Here is a 15,815-nt window from a genome sequence, read left to right as displayed (position 1 = left end):
AAATTATTATTGTAATTTGTTATTATAGTTATAGTTCAGAACAAATTATGACAATGTTTCAAATAGGTTGACACATTGTTTAACTAGGATTTCCTATTTAACAATGTACATTTAAGATGACCTTGTATATATACATATGTACTTACATAGATATATAATATATATACAGAAATGCGGGATATAATTTGAGTCAGATTTCAAAATTACCTATCGCATAAAGTTAAAAAGGTTTTCAAAATTACGTAACGCGAGAATTATGTAGTGTTAAATGATTTACCTATTCGAACACCAATTATGTTACGCGTTATAAATGCATTTGTACTTACTGTTCTGTTGTACATTTGTTAACACTTTTGTATAGATACATATAGTGTATCTGCTAGCTTTGGAAACCATGTTGAAACTGTTCGAACTCATATTTTTTTATTTATGGTCAGTGTTTTTATCTACAGAGTAAATATGAATGTATAAAAGACTCCTATTTCCGCATTTAGACCGTTATGCGTATAGAACGGAGACTAATGTAGCTCCTCTCAGAAGTGCGGAAGCTTGCTGGTTTTCACAGATTTCTCGAAGTATAATCATGTGCGACCAGTGAATTTGTATACGTTCGGAGACCAGACTACTATGTGCTCCAAGATTGGGAAGTGGATAATAAAACGGCTTCGAAGCTGACTGAAAAATCGAGACTGAATGATGCTCCAGTAATACAAGACTCAGCGGCATACGTCGTTGCCACGATTTTAAGATTCTGTCACGTTATATTTAAACTCAACGCAATGTGGATAGACTCATGGATTGTTAGTAATGTGGACTTATATAACCCCATTGCTAGCGATGTACCATGTCAGGTTGATCTCCACGCCAATGCCCCCTGGTAACCATCATAATACGATAAATTCCTGTTGAATTTGTCACGATGGGTTCACATGACCTCTTGTTCACCTTTTCATCCTCCACTGGTGCCCCGCCATAACATCCCATATGGGGAAGTCAGTAGACTTGCCCCAAATGGGGATACCGATCGGGGGGTCTATTATTACATTTTTTACGAATAATCTTTAAAATATATATTTTAAATTATTAATTTTTACAGTTTATCCCAATACAATATTATTGTAAATGCTGAAAGCACATGTGATAATTGTCTCATATTAACGGCTCTAATAAAGAACGGCAGTGTCGAGCTGGCTAGAAATTTATCGCAAGTGAACTCTGACAATTTTAAAGGAGTCGTAAGTTATTCAGGATTCATTACCGTAAAAGAACAGTACAATTCGAACATGTTTTCTGGTATTTTCCTCATCCTGAACAATCGAAAGAAACACCATGGATCATTTGGCTACAAGGAGGTCCTGGTTACTCATCTTTATTCGGACTTTTTATTCTTATTGGTCCTATACACTTAAAACATGACAAAGGTACTCCACTTGTAAAGTTTGATTGAATGAAACATCAATATCCAACAAAATTATATTAATTTAAAGAATTTCATAAACATTGCAGTTCAGTTGAGAAATATAACTTGGGCAAATGACTACTCTTTATTATTTATCGATAACCCAGTTGGAGCCGGCTTCAGTTTTACTACTGACTATCGTGGTTATATCTCCGATGAAGATGCTGTGAGTACTTTACATTTTACACTACTTAACTGAATTTTTCTATAAATGTTTAATAATATATAATAATTTAATATTAAAATTATATAATAATTTTAGATTGGGGAGCAACTTTACGAGTTTCTCCAACAGTTTGTCCAAGTATTCCCTGAGCTTCACGATGCACCACTGTTTATTGCGGGAGAATCGTATGCAGGAAAGTACATTCCAGCATTAGGAATACAAATTCACAGACACCGTGAAAAAAACCATCACATTAATTTAAGGGTAATTATAAGTATTTTTTTTATTAAGTACCAACCATTTGTATACTAAAATAAGTAAATTTCAACTTTATGGATAGTTGTTATTTTCTAACGCACGCAGACCGCATTACCTCTCCGAATTGCTATATATACTTATAATGTATTTATGCTATGCATATAGAAATCTATTTCTTTTGTGAATTATGCTTCTAGTAACTAATGCAACTATATTTTAGGGTATGGCTGTTGGTAATGGTTTAATAGATCCACGGAGTATGATGCATTACAGTGACTTATGCAAAGCATTAGGTATCCTAGATACAGTACAACTCAATAAAGTAAAAGAATTGGAAACAAGTATAGTAAAGTTGATAGATGAAAATAAAATTGTTAATGCTTCTAATGTAAGTATGTAAACTTTATTATGTCTTTATATGGCAAAACTTTTTTAACTACTAATCTATCTAATTCATAGTCGAAATGACTATTCATAACTTTTCCATACTTTACAGAAATTTAACGAAACTATAGAATACATCAAGAAACAGAGTGCTGTAAATATATACAACTTTCTTAAAGAGCCTGATGTAAACACTACACAATTTGAGAGATTCGTTAATAGGGCTGACGTTAGGAATTGGATTCATGTTGGAAACGCCACGTATAATCTAAATAATGAAATAGTCTACCAAAAGATGTTACCTGATATTATGAATAGCACTAAACCATTCGTGGAAGAATTGTTGGAACACTATGGATTCCTGTGTTACAGGTGAAACTTGTTATATTTTTCTTGTATTGAAGTACTGTCAACAGTTTATTGTTGTTATTTAATCCATTACTAATTCATTCCCACCTGTTGAGAAGTATTAAAGTTTGTACCAAAATTGTACGTAAATGTTAATTAACGATATAAATTTATTCGCTCTACCTTCTACTGCGAAGGCAAGGCGAATTGTCTCGTTTGTAGAACATTTAGATTTGATGTTCCCAGATAAAATTTATTTAAAAAGATATACCTAGACATATATATATAAACCTATATAGAGGATTGATATACACATCTTATTTATGAATCTAACTTTAATTAACGATATACGCTCTATAAAAAGGCGAATTGTCTCGTTTGTAAACATTTAGATATGGCGGATAAAATGATTTAAATCCTGTATATATATATAAAGTTTTATTGTACAGAATACTTTTCTTTAACAGTGGTCAGCTCGACTTGCTTTTGCCGTACAGCTTGTCTAAATATACGTATCAAGAGCTGAGTTGGTCTCGCCAAGAAGAATACAGGAGTGCACCAAGGAAGCGACTTCGCCAATACCCGAGTCAAGCACTCGTGGGGTAAATATGATAGGAAAACTGTTTAACTCATTTTTACTAACTTTGAATAATAACAAAATACATTTTTGAGGAATCTTTCCCTAAACTTCGTCAGATCTACCGTATTTTGTTATTATTATTTTTTAATTACTTTACATGAAGATACCACTTCGCCAATTCTGAAATGCTTTTTTATTAATAGAGAATATTTCTATTTATATTATTCTATACTCTGTTGGAACTGCATATTAATTTAACATTATGATTTATTATATCATTAAAATTCTGATTATTGAAGTTGTTTTTTGCAGTTGGGGAAACAATATTATGAATGTAATTTTACAACTAGATTTATTTCAAATTGATACATTGTTTTAGGTTTAAAAAGTACGGTGGAAATTTTATGGAAATACTAATACGGGGAGCCGGCCACATGGTGCCTCTTGAACAACCGGATGTTCTGAAATTCATCATGGACAGTTTCATTAGTCAATTCACATCTTAATTGTTGCATTTTAATTGAATGAAAATTTTACATTGAAATAAAATTTTACATTAAATATTTTTTTTATCATATTTTTCTACGTTATACAAATATAGAGAATAACGGTGGAGGTATTGCTTTTTTTATGAAACTTGAATAGCTATCATACTGATATCCCACCTGATGGAAAGTGGTAACCTTATAAAGCACACTGTAATATGAACGTCACAAACAAAATTGTGACGCCCGAAGTACCGTTTGCATTGCCATTCTCAGGGATTAAAGTGTTCTATCTGCGAAATCTGATATTTCACTGTCATATACTGTCTTAAACCAGAACAAAAGCTGATTGGGAGTGTTAATAGATAGGTCAGCTCTTCTGTATGCAAACAATGAAAAAAAAAATAAATATACCTATTTTTTTTTTTTATTAAAAAACATTTATGATTTACAAAGACACCTGTATTTTTGTTATACACTTAGTTTCTATTGTAAGCCTCGAATTTTTATATAGTTATAAAAAATACAAGTTTATTTTATCACAATTTATATCATCAATTTTTATATAATTATTATGAGATTTGCGTTTAATTTAGAATACGTTGATTTTCAGCAACCCAAACTTCGAAAATCTTCATTGACATCTTTAGAAGTCATACAACAATTTAATATTTCAAATATTTTTTGTTCGGAGCTAGAGATATTTTTTGTGGACCTTTATTCAATTCAATTACAAAAAAAAATATTTATAAAAATTACTTACTTCTTACTTTATTTTTGATTTAAATTAGGAAGTAATGGATTTTGATGTCCAATGACTAGTTTGTGCAGTAACTCTATTATGGTTTGTACTTACATACCATCTAATGGTTGTTGCCTATAATATTGATTTATTCCAAATTCTTCAGTTTCAAAACTAGTTAAAAAGCAGAGCACGAAACACGTTACACACAATATTATATTTCGAAAATACTATATTTCTGATATCTACTATATTTCAGAGTGACTATAAGTTCTACTTAATTTGGAAATAGACGGCGCTATGTGATATGTCCAAAGTTATGTATTATTATCTCTCTTTCTATCCTTAAAACACTAACTGGGATTGTACTTATTAAAAGATTATTTGGTATATGCACCTATTTAAATTAGTCTACCAATATTTTTCTCCATGTATGATTCGTAGTAAATACTATGTCATTGTTAGTACGCCATCAGAAATAGAGGAATTATCATCTACAACCTCATAAAAATATGATGTACTTCGTCTTTTGAATCGCAAAATGTATATCACACCACCAGCAATTATCAACATTAATATGGCATTAATTATAACACTGACTATCAAGGCCGCGTTTCCATATGTAACTGTTTCATTTGTTTTTATGTCTGATACGTTACTTATTACTTCACCAGATTGTAATTTTGTAGATGTACTATTATAAACATTGTAATTTTGTGGTATAGGCAAATTGAAATTTCTAACAAAGTAGGAAATCAATTTCTGGGTTTGTTCAGGTTTATCAATTGGTACAAGGTGTCCTGCGCCGCGCACCAACACTTCAGTTAAGCCTCCACCACTCTTGACGTAACTATAAAAACAAAATAAGTTGTAAATTATTATACATACATTTTCGATTATATCTATCTATCAAAATAAATAGCACAACATAATATAAAAGAATTTTTCTAAAGTAGGGCGATTAAGCATGCAGTCCTGATTGTAAATGTTTGTCACAATAAGTTACGGCACCTGCTACAACCAAAATATTGCAGGTATTGTCTATATTTTAGGAACATTTGAGCTCTCTTCTTGAAGGTTTCAATAATATTGTAATATCGCATTTTATTCTATGAGCCCAATAGACTTAAAAACAATGTAATAAAAGAAATATACATTTATATATCCCAATCAATTGTATATATTTTAATTATAAATTATAGAAGGGATAACAGTTATTATCTTACATTGTTACTCTGTTCCCTTATTATTAAGTAGCGTGATAGGTCCCTCACCGCTATAGCGTAAACAATATTACAAGTTCATGTAGGCACAACTATTATAGCAGCGAAATTCTACCTTCATTACTGTCTTGGAATATGTTTAAAAGTATTATATTATATAAGTAGAATTTACCTCTATTATTGTTAAGCTATACTCTACTCTAAAGCTCTGTAAGATCATTATTAGATAAATACAACAACCCACTGTCGTCCCGCTACTGGGCACGTTCACTTGGCACTATTTCGCGTTTTTGATGCTAAGTGCGTTTCTGGTCTCTTACAACAAGTAGATGGAAAAGAATTGGAGATGAAAAGGACTGTGTGTCATTTGAAGTGATATTTGATATATTGGTTTGTTCGGAAAATAACACATTTTTATTTCGGAAATGAATGTCAAAATATTTATTATAAATGAATAAACCAGGCCTTTCAAGTGATCATAAACAATTGAATTCGATAAATTTAACCTCTTACCGATCTTACATGTTGTAATTCGGCGATTTGCTTTAACTATTGCCTTTATCCTGTCTTTTTCTTATATTACGATGGTACTTTATATGCTTCTAGCATACGATTAAAGATCGTGAATGTCATATATCTTACCCAGCCACACTGTCGTTATACAACACCGGCGTTCTCGGTGCATTCATGAATTTGTCGCGCTGACTCCAAGCCCATGAGCGACGGCGTCCTTCAGCATTCAGAACACAAGGGGCAACAGCATCCAACTGACCACTGCAATTATGTATGTGGGTTTGTGTTATACTCGTAATATAGCGTGACTGCTCATATTAGACTATTTTATATAAGTATATTTATTTCAGTTGATTAGTCCCTACTCCTCTGTTTGATACTGACTCTATATTTGTATGTGATATATTTATGACTGTTCATTCAAAAAGTAATATTTCATGTTATTACCCCATAAATAAATTGCAAAGGGCTTAAAATACTTTGACTTAAATACTTTATTTATTGCACGTCCGCTGCTACTTCAGACCCGTCACTCTTCAGGTTATATCGGTCGCTTTCAGATTCTACCCAGGCCTCCTATTACTAGTTTATATTATTAAAAACTTCAACATACCAGTATATTAAAATCCTGTAATTCTCCAATAGAGTTTCCATTTCTAACGTATTATTGCTTAGGAAATCGGATATTAATTTTTCAAACACAGTTTCATTTGAAAATGCAAATTTAATGGTGCCGACATGTATGGCTTGTTTTATTTCGTTTCGGTCGACAAAAGATATAAATTGATCCACATTTATTGCATCTTTCAAAATATTGTAACTTTGTTTTTGCAAAGTTATATTTTCCAATTCGTTCAACAACTGCTCACGTAACTGAAATTAATATATAGATAGTAAATATATATATTACATACATAAATTAAAATATTTTCTTATATGTTATCAAAGTTACTTCATTATAATAATTAAACTTCGTTAATAATAATAGTATAAACACTGAAGTAAACTAGTGCCAACAGCCACATATTTTTCTTATGTACATAAACCTTGTAGACATTTTGCTACCATATCGGACTGGAGTACAAAAAAAACTCGATTAGTGACTTTTTTGCACTCCTCATACGCTAACTTCTCCTTCAGACGCTAACAACTATGTATTACTTTTGTAATAATTTGTCACATTAATTTAAAGGTATTGTAGTCTATTGTGTTGTGTGTTGAGTTCTATTTCCACATAGTCTATAGTCTATATCTAAATATTAATATATATAGTCTATTCTATGAGTACATTATTTCGTAAATTTACCCTTCATAAGATTGTATGACTAAAAATAATACTATAATACTTACACTGCTTGCTAATTTATAATTGTTGTCTGTTATAGCTTTCAAATAAGCATCTTGTAAAGGTTTAACAATTTGAACACCGTTTGAATCAATCAAACCCCATTCATAATATATTTGGTGTAATCGGCTATGTCTTTATGATTGAACACTGGGTTCCCCAACATCAGACCCTGAAATTTATAAAATTTATATCAACCACCTTGCCATATTCAACATTGCAGTCGTCGCAGATATAGGTGCATATCAATACAAGCATATCTTAACTGTGATACTGGTAAGTCAATTTGAAATAATACTTATATAAGTATTTTTATATCATGTGTAATAAATATGAATAAAATATTGGTATGACTTATGGATACTGTATCTCTCTTAAATAAATCACTACTTACATACGTTTTAATGAATAAATACAATTATAATGTAATAATTTCAGTATACCAATTTTTTTTATAAAATATCTGTATTATATCGATCAGTCGATCGAAACATTATTTTTGAGGTGAAGTGGTTTGTAGTAAGTAGTAAGAGTAAGTAAGAGTAACTTCTCTAATGACCCAAATCTACTTGAGATTTATTTTATATATATTAGGTTTCTTATCAAGACCTGGATCGGAGTATAGATGTGAACCTGTAAGACGTGGACATTGACTCAAAAGGAAACGGGCAAACTGGAATTTTAAATGTAGTATTAGAGAAGGATGGTAAGAATTTCTTGGATATTAAAATTATTGATAATAGGCGGAGAAAAATGTTGGAGCACTCGTTACCGCATGACGAACTTATGAATAGTAGAAGGAAAGAGAGGAAGGGGAAAATCAAGACACAGCATCAAGCAGATCAAGGAAAAGTTGGAGTCGTGTAATTTCGACTACTAAAGAGATTGATGGAAAATCGTGTCTCTTAAATTATGAATGAAAGTTCTTTCCCTACTTAAATCTCATTGTATACGAGTATATACTTTTTTCATAGATACCTGTAAATTAACAGGTTCGTCCCGCTGCAAGTTGTTAGTCTGTAATATTTTGTAGGCGAACGCGGGCGCATATCGGCCGGCGTAAGATTCTCCTGCAATATATAGTGGCGCCTTGCGTAACTCCGGAAATACAGTCAAAAATTGTTGTAAAAGACTGTACAAATCCTCTGCGCACTGCAAGAAAAAGTATAAAATAATAAGTCAAAACTTTACTTTAAAATTATTCGTGTTACGACTGATAAATCATATTTAGAATTAATGTTTTGAGTTGCTGTTTTTTATATATGAAAAAAATATATTAATTAAATTAAAAGCCATTTGTTTACCTTATTCATATCTCTGATGAAACCGTCATCACTATTGGTAAAACTGAACCCAGTTCCAACCGGATTATCGATGAATAGAAGAGAATTGCCTTTCCCCCACGACGCGTCACGCACTGAAATTATATACCTGTATGGATATTCGATTATATTTTTATTTTATTGTTTTTCTACTGCCTTAAAAAAGGAGACAGTCTCTCAATGAAGTCCCTAAGTCCGAAACAAATAATACACAACATCGTAGTTTCACATATTTTTTTATTAAAAGAAAATAAGGTTGTGCATTATAAGTATACTATATAGGTATGCATATAAACTTTATTATGCATATGAATGCATACATGCATATAAATTTTATTAATATTAAAGAACCGTGGATAAAATAATATACTTACTCTGAGAGTATACAGATATCGTCAAGGCATTTGTATTATAAGTAGCCATTTATTAGTCATACTATTTCCATAATCATAGTCTATATATTTTTGGATACTTACATAGAACATACTTAATCATATAAGTAAGTTCGAAACAACCAAGAAAGCTGGAGCCGATCATTAATTTAATAATCAACAAAAATATATAATTAATTTCTAATAAAATATGGTACTTACATTTCAATTCTTTATTGTATTCAAACGGCCCGATCTCGTCAAATACACCAGCCAGGCTGGTGGCCCCAGGTCCACCTTGAAGCCATATTATCCAAGGACTTTCAGTTACATTTCCTTCTGCTACAGGAAAGTACCAGAAAAACATGTTGGAGTTATACCGCTCGTCTACCGTTACAAAGCCTGAATAACTGGACACGTTCAGAAATAGACTCTTATCAACTTCTGACAAATTTCTAGCTTTTTCTGTTTCGTTTCTCTTGATGTAAGGAGTAAGTATTAATGCAGGAGATTCAGCGGCGATTACAATCACTGTATTTACTGCTACGCTGAAAGTACAAATTTAATATTGTATAATAATATGAATTGATATTATTAAAGTGAATCTTACAATGTTTCCTGCTTAATATTTGTTATTTTTCCAATAATTTATGCGTTTTAACCGTTTATGATTAACTAGCTGTGCTCTCAATTTCACCAACATGAAATATGTAGCCTATGTGTTATATATATATATATATAAACTATATTACTGTAAAGTTTTATCAAAATCTATAGTGTAAAAACTATAGTATCTTGAGTATATCTACTCTATAAAAAAAATCTACATTTTCTAGGTAGATAGATAATCTTTTTATTACAGACAACATTAATGGTACAACCAATTATTTATAAAAATGTTATAAAATTTATCCACGTAAAATGAAAACAATAAATATAAAAAAATATTATTTTATATTTATTTTCTGACAGGAGTAGGTAAACTTGAATATTGATTGCATTGAATGATCCAGAATTGACAAGGAAATCACGTTACTCATGTATTTAATAAAATAATACATAGACACAGTCGTAATGAGAACTATACCGTGTTTATTGATATTCCACAAGTTTATCAACTAGAATGCAATAAGTAGGTACCTATCCCATTATAATGCATAAACCATCTCGAAATAGAATAATGCCAGATTGATAAGGCCGTAAGTTTACTCATGTAAACTTGCGGCCGTATCAATCTGGCGTTACTGATAACCTTATACCTAAGTAAATGGCGAATTTCCTCATTATTATACAGTTCATATCTCATTATTTCGCTAAGAATTCAGAACAGTTTGCATTCTAGTAATTTTAATTATATAATTATTTTTGTGGTGTAGATTTAATGGTTTGTCTAGTCTTTCTATAATCACGGGTTCAATCCCCGCACAACAAGTACAAAGATTAGTGTTCATCAGCAATTCATTTAGTGAGATTACGAGACTGGTCATCATCCTGTAACAACAATCTAATCCAACAACAACAAAGTCCAACATCTATCCTGTATAAATTATATCTATCCTATATTATTCTCAAATTTTAATAATGATTAATATTCCTTATTTTTTATTATAATTTCATATCCGTTGACAAAGCTGAGAATTACATCCAGGTACTTTTATTTTACACAAAACGAAAAAAAATAATTGACATTATTGGCCATATAGAATATTTGCAATTAATTTGGATAAACAGCTGATCTTATTCATCATCTGATTTGTGTCTGCTTTTCTTAAATTTTTTTAGTCTTATGTTGTATTATCATAAAAGTTGAAAGTTAGTATGAGTCCTAACTATCAATGTGTGTGTGTGTAAAGTTGTATTATATATTCTATTCTTTTACGAAACTTAAAGGCAAAGTAACTGGTAAGCGTCGCCTATATTCATGGACAATACCACGGACATCATGTTATGATATAATTCCCGATGCTTGGTTTCAGAAATAAGTAAGACAGAAGTACCTATGCTTTTTATAAAGTCGATCTCGCTTTAAAGAAGTCGTCAGTACCTACTGTATTGCTCAAACTTGTGTGCATTAGCGAAGGGAAAGGGAGAATTTGAGCCACTGAAAAACTTTACGGCCATTTCAGGTAAAAAAATACAATATGTTTTTCGTTCTTCAGCGAAACTTAATCAGTTTAAAAAAATATGAGCTGCTAGTACAATTTTTATTGCTTTAATAGTTATCTAAGTTACACAGCGTCACGTGCATTTTAAGGTATTATATACAAAAATAGGCATATAACTAGGTACTTACCATTCGTTAGATAAAGATTTAAATGTGTAATATTCCCTTATCTGTAAATTAAGGATATCGTTACATCAACGGAGCCATTGTGAATTTATAGGCATGGTGTCAGATTCTACATAATGATTAGATAACAAACTCCTGAGTACATAATTTTGCTCCTTTAGAGCACCGTAACCGTTTTTTTTAATATTCAACTGATACCCGCTATTTCGTGTGCTTAGGATTAGTAATTGCAGTAGTCATTTTAATTTTTACGTGACTTTTATATCATTACTTTGATAAATAATTGATTCCTCTTTCCTTAACTTTGAATTCACCCTTTCCAGATCCTCGTTATACAATATCTCTTCAAATCCATTAAGACGTTCAGCCATTTAGTCGTGATAAGGTAACAGACAGGGGCATTTTGTCACTTTTAATATTAACCGTTACCATCGACTTCATCTTACTTTATTCAGATAAAAGATAGGCTATGTTCGTCCTCATAATATAATTTACCTTTAGCTCTTTAATTAGGTTTTACCTATTCAGCGGTTTAGTCAAGAATTAGAATTAAAATAAACATAAGAAACACAGTAGAACGTATAGTATATATTAGCACAGACGTATAATATTAGCACAGATAACATAATATTAGATTTGTGATTCGCAACGTGCCATGAAATATTTATTTCACAGCCAAATATAATTCAATGATTTTCAGAGATGCATAATACTTAATTAGTGCAAAGACAACTAGTTAACGTGCCGTTCATATATCTGCAAATATTCATGAGTTTCCTGTTTACATCTGTTTCTATTTGTGCATATCAAAGCATTATGAGAATTATAAGCGACAGCGAATTACAAGCGGAGGGCGGGAGGAGTGTGATTGTGAAATTTGCATGCATCAAATTGTCCATTGTACTCATTATATTAATTAATTTTCAGATTAAATATTGAAATGATAACTCAAGTACTTTTAAGTGGATCATTGACTTGTGTAATAGAACACACAAGTATATATATAAATATTGGCTGCCCCGCGAACTTCGTTCCGCCTCAGAATTGAATAATATTCTTTGACTAAATGGCATGGCAAAATAAAATAATTCTTATTACTACTTTCCATGCAATTTCTTAATATTTTCTCACCACGTAAACCTTCGTTGGAGTTCTACAAATATTTCAAATCCAAAATTAACCAGTACGGACCGGCCGTTCTCGAGTTTTAGCAAGATTAACAAACGTCATTTAATTTTTATAAAAAAGAGAAGACTATCTAGCGTGATCGACTGATGTGATTATAGCATCTATTGATATATTAGTATTGTATTAAATTCCTTTTACTATACACCATGTATTAGTAGTGTGGAAGGTATTATTTGTATTAGGAAATTTGACCCAATTGCTACTCCAGGATTTCCCCTCAAATTGCCTTACCGTGATAAGGAAACTTTGGGTGAACAAAGGTGTGCGGGGCTGTGTAAAAAACATTAGGCAGTTAAAGGTAGTGTAAGGTACTTTTACAAACTCTAAAAATATGAACGTAAAAGCCTTTTCTTGGTTAAAACACCATTTTTCTCAAACTCCTATAAATTAAATAGAACTGCTGCAAATTAAGCGGCCTAAAAGTGGGTCGTCAAAGTATAGATATCTTAAAAAAGAAATATTCCAATAAGAATGAATTTTCCACAAAACCTGAAGTTTTAGGGGTATTTTGGCAGATATATATATTTGGACAATACCAGGCAGTTAACTGGTAACACAACCATATTAGGTCGATCTCCACATGGTTCTAAAAGTGCTCATATCTAGTTTATTTGAATTATTATTAATTTTATTGTATCCCTTTTTACTTAAAGGCCTATACCTAAAGAAAAACAGTAACGTGTTAAACCGCTATAAAACCAAGGTCGCTAAACAGGTAAATAAGTTTGAATCTAGTACTTTTTATAGCGTAACTATTGAACATATTTTGATTTTCTCTATTTTCTTAAGTATAGATAAGTATGAATATTATTTTGTACCTACATCTTAATACATAACAATATTTGTACTACTAATATACGATTCAAACTAGGTATACTTACCGAGCGAACATATGTTGTGTTCAATATAACTTTAACAATTGACAATGCCTCTGATTATTCCATCTCGAATAACAGTCGTGACGTTATGTTATGTTGTTATACTTATTAGCGAGATATAGGAAAATAAGAATTTTCCTATTTCTATATAACTATATTATAATAGTATGTGTTGGTAAGTAAGTGTTATGCTTTATCGTTTTAGGTATAGTTGTTACATGTAGGTAGGTATTTTTTATATGCAATATTGCACATAAAAAAATAACCTATGATATTTTCATATCAGCAAAAATCTGTTTATGTTATGTTCTGTTACGGAATTAACTGTTCAATAACATATGGCATACGTACCTAAACCATAGGAAAAATGTGGCTCCAAATATATCCATTTTCTTTGAATTGAAATCGCCGGTGTAGTAACATAAACAACTTTATAACTACGTACTTTCTATGTATAAATTACAACCTGGTCACTTCACAACGATGCGGATAAAGTTCCTGACCAACGACGCTGTTTATAGAAAGTTAGCTTGTAGATTCATTGTCAATATTGTTGGAGTATTTAAAAGTACAAGTGTTGTAAACACGACCACGCGCCGTCTGGGGTCGTGTTCGCACAGCGTACTAAAGTGAATTGCGTTGGAATGCACGATCATGGCAACCCGTCGCCACCTCTGACTCAGTTCACTGGTTACGTCATAGCATTTGTATGTAACTTATCCTTATAACCTATGCTTTAGCCTATCAAAAATATGACAAGAACATGTCCATTCTCTTAAAGTTATATTTGAGTAGACAATTGCCCGTCTGAACACCCACAATTTGAAGACCACTAAACTACAGAGACTTAATCCACTTTCTCACATTCTGAAGGTCGCAGGTTCGATTGGCGCTCAACACGGCGTACAAATCATTAGTTCTCAGAAATGGCAATACATAACAAATACATCGGACATTACACTACAACTATTTTGTAGTATCCCATGTCGCTCCACATGAAATTTACCGTCACTTGGACGTTAGCTAGGACAGAAAGGAGTGATCACCCACCCACTCACCCATCACTAGGTACCTATCTAAGACTAAATTAGTTTTCAACAAGAACTGAAAAAATTTGTTTAATTTCATAACTATTTAATTCAGTTTTAAAACCAGTATATTTCACACATAAATTTTTTCATTTCAAATTTAACAAACGACAAGATTTTGTTAAATTTAAAACGTATCTGTAACAAACAACAAACAGATTGTCAATTTAAATTAGAGTTGTAAATATGATATTGCTTATTTAAATTAAATAGATACTTATATATTTTTATGGGTTCACGTAGTCTTCATGTGAGTAGTCCTGTGCAGATATGACATTATTATTCATGATAACGATTGTTTTAATGAAAGCTTCTCAATAATTGAGCATAGATCCATGAACATCTCGATTGGTCAACCGATGAATAAGTTCTCAGAAGATATTAGTCCACGTAAGCAATCATACTGCAAACAGCGACTTGTGAGGGCTTAAAATGTCTGTGCCTAAAATTGATTGATTGACATCCGCTTTTACAGTAGTCCACGTCATTTTTAATTATGCAGTAATAACTGCTTCTAATTTTACTTTTAAAGTAGGTCATTGAACTTGATCTGTATATCACCCATTAAAAAATCACTACTAGAAAGGGAAGACGAGAACAATAGTGATGAAGCCCAATTTGCTGACAAAATACTTTGTCACGTCATTACCTGTTTCGAAATAAAAAGGAAGGAAGATCCTATAAAATAAAATATAACAGAGTTTGTATTTATATATTTACTTAATGTTATTCATAAATTAATTAAATCAAACAAAATTTATTTGTATTAATTTTAATACTACATTATAACCTACATTTACAATACTCTTACATAATATTACAAATAAAAGAAAACAGTCGTAGTCGTAGTAAGATTATTTAAAAATGTGTTTATAAACGATTAGTTCCCTTTTATGCAATCCATTTAAGCGTCGAAAAGACAAATCATCAGACAAATACTTGTAGATATGGTTAGATATACACACCACTACGGACATACGTAGCTCTGACCCGGGTGAAGGGTGCGAATAATATATATTTTTTTAAGCCAAAAGTAGGTTTTTGCAAAATTAAAATATACTTACTATACTACGCATAATGCATTGCAGTGTACACGTTTACATTTTCTGTGCACCTTCGAGAGAAACCTGACATTCATATTCAGTCTACTAGGAACAGAATGCAGTCTAGTGTAT

At 31.3% G+C, this 15,815-nt stretch overlaps 2 pseudogenes; one reads left to right on the top strand and one right to left on the bottom strand.

Moving 5' to 3' along the window:
* The first annotated feature begins 984 nt into the window (after positions 1-984).
* LOC131844860 (venom serine carboxypeptidase-like) lies at positions 985-3,701 on the top strand (annotated as a pseudogene).
* A 683-nt stretch (positions 3,702-4,384) lies between these two features.
* Positions 4,385-14,176, bottom strand: LOC131844890 (venom serine carboxypeptidase-like; annotated as a pseudogene).
* Between the last annotated feature and the right edge of the window lie 1,639 nt (positions 14,177-15,815).

The sequence above is a fragment of the Achroia grisella genome, unplaced genomic scaffold, assembly GCF_030625045.1.
Source record: "Achroia grisella isolate CSIRO2021 unplaced genomic scaffold, CSIRO_AGI_Agris_v1 utg4223, whole genome shotgun sequence".
Lineage (NCBI taxonomy): Eukaryota > Metazoa > Arthropoda > Insecta > Lepidoptera > Pyralidae > Achroia > Achroia grisella.
The sequence above is the reverse complement of the archived record's forward strand: the minus strand, read 5'-3'. Positions and strand labels throughout refer to the sequence as shown.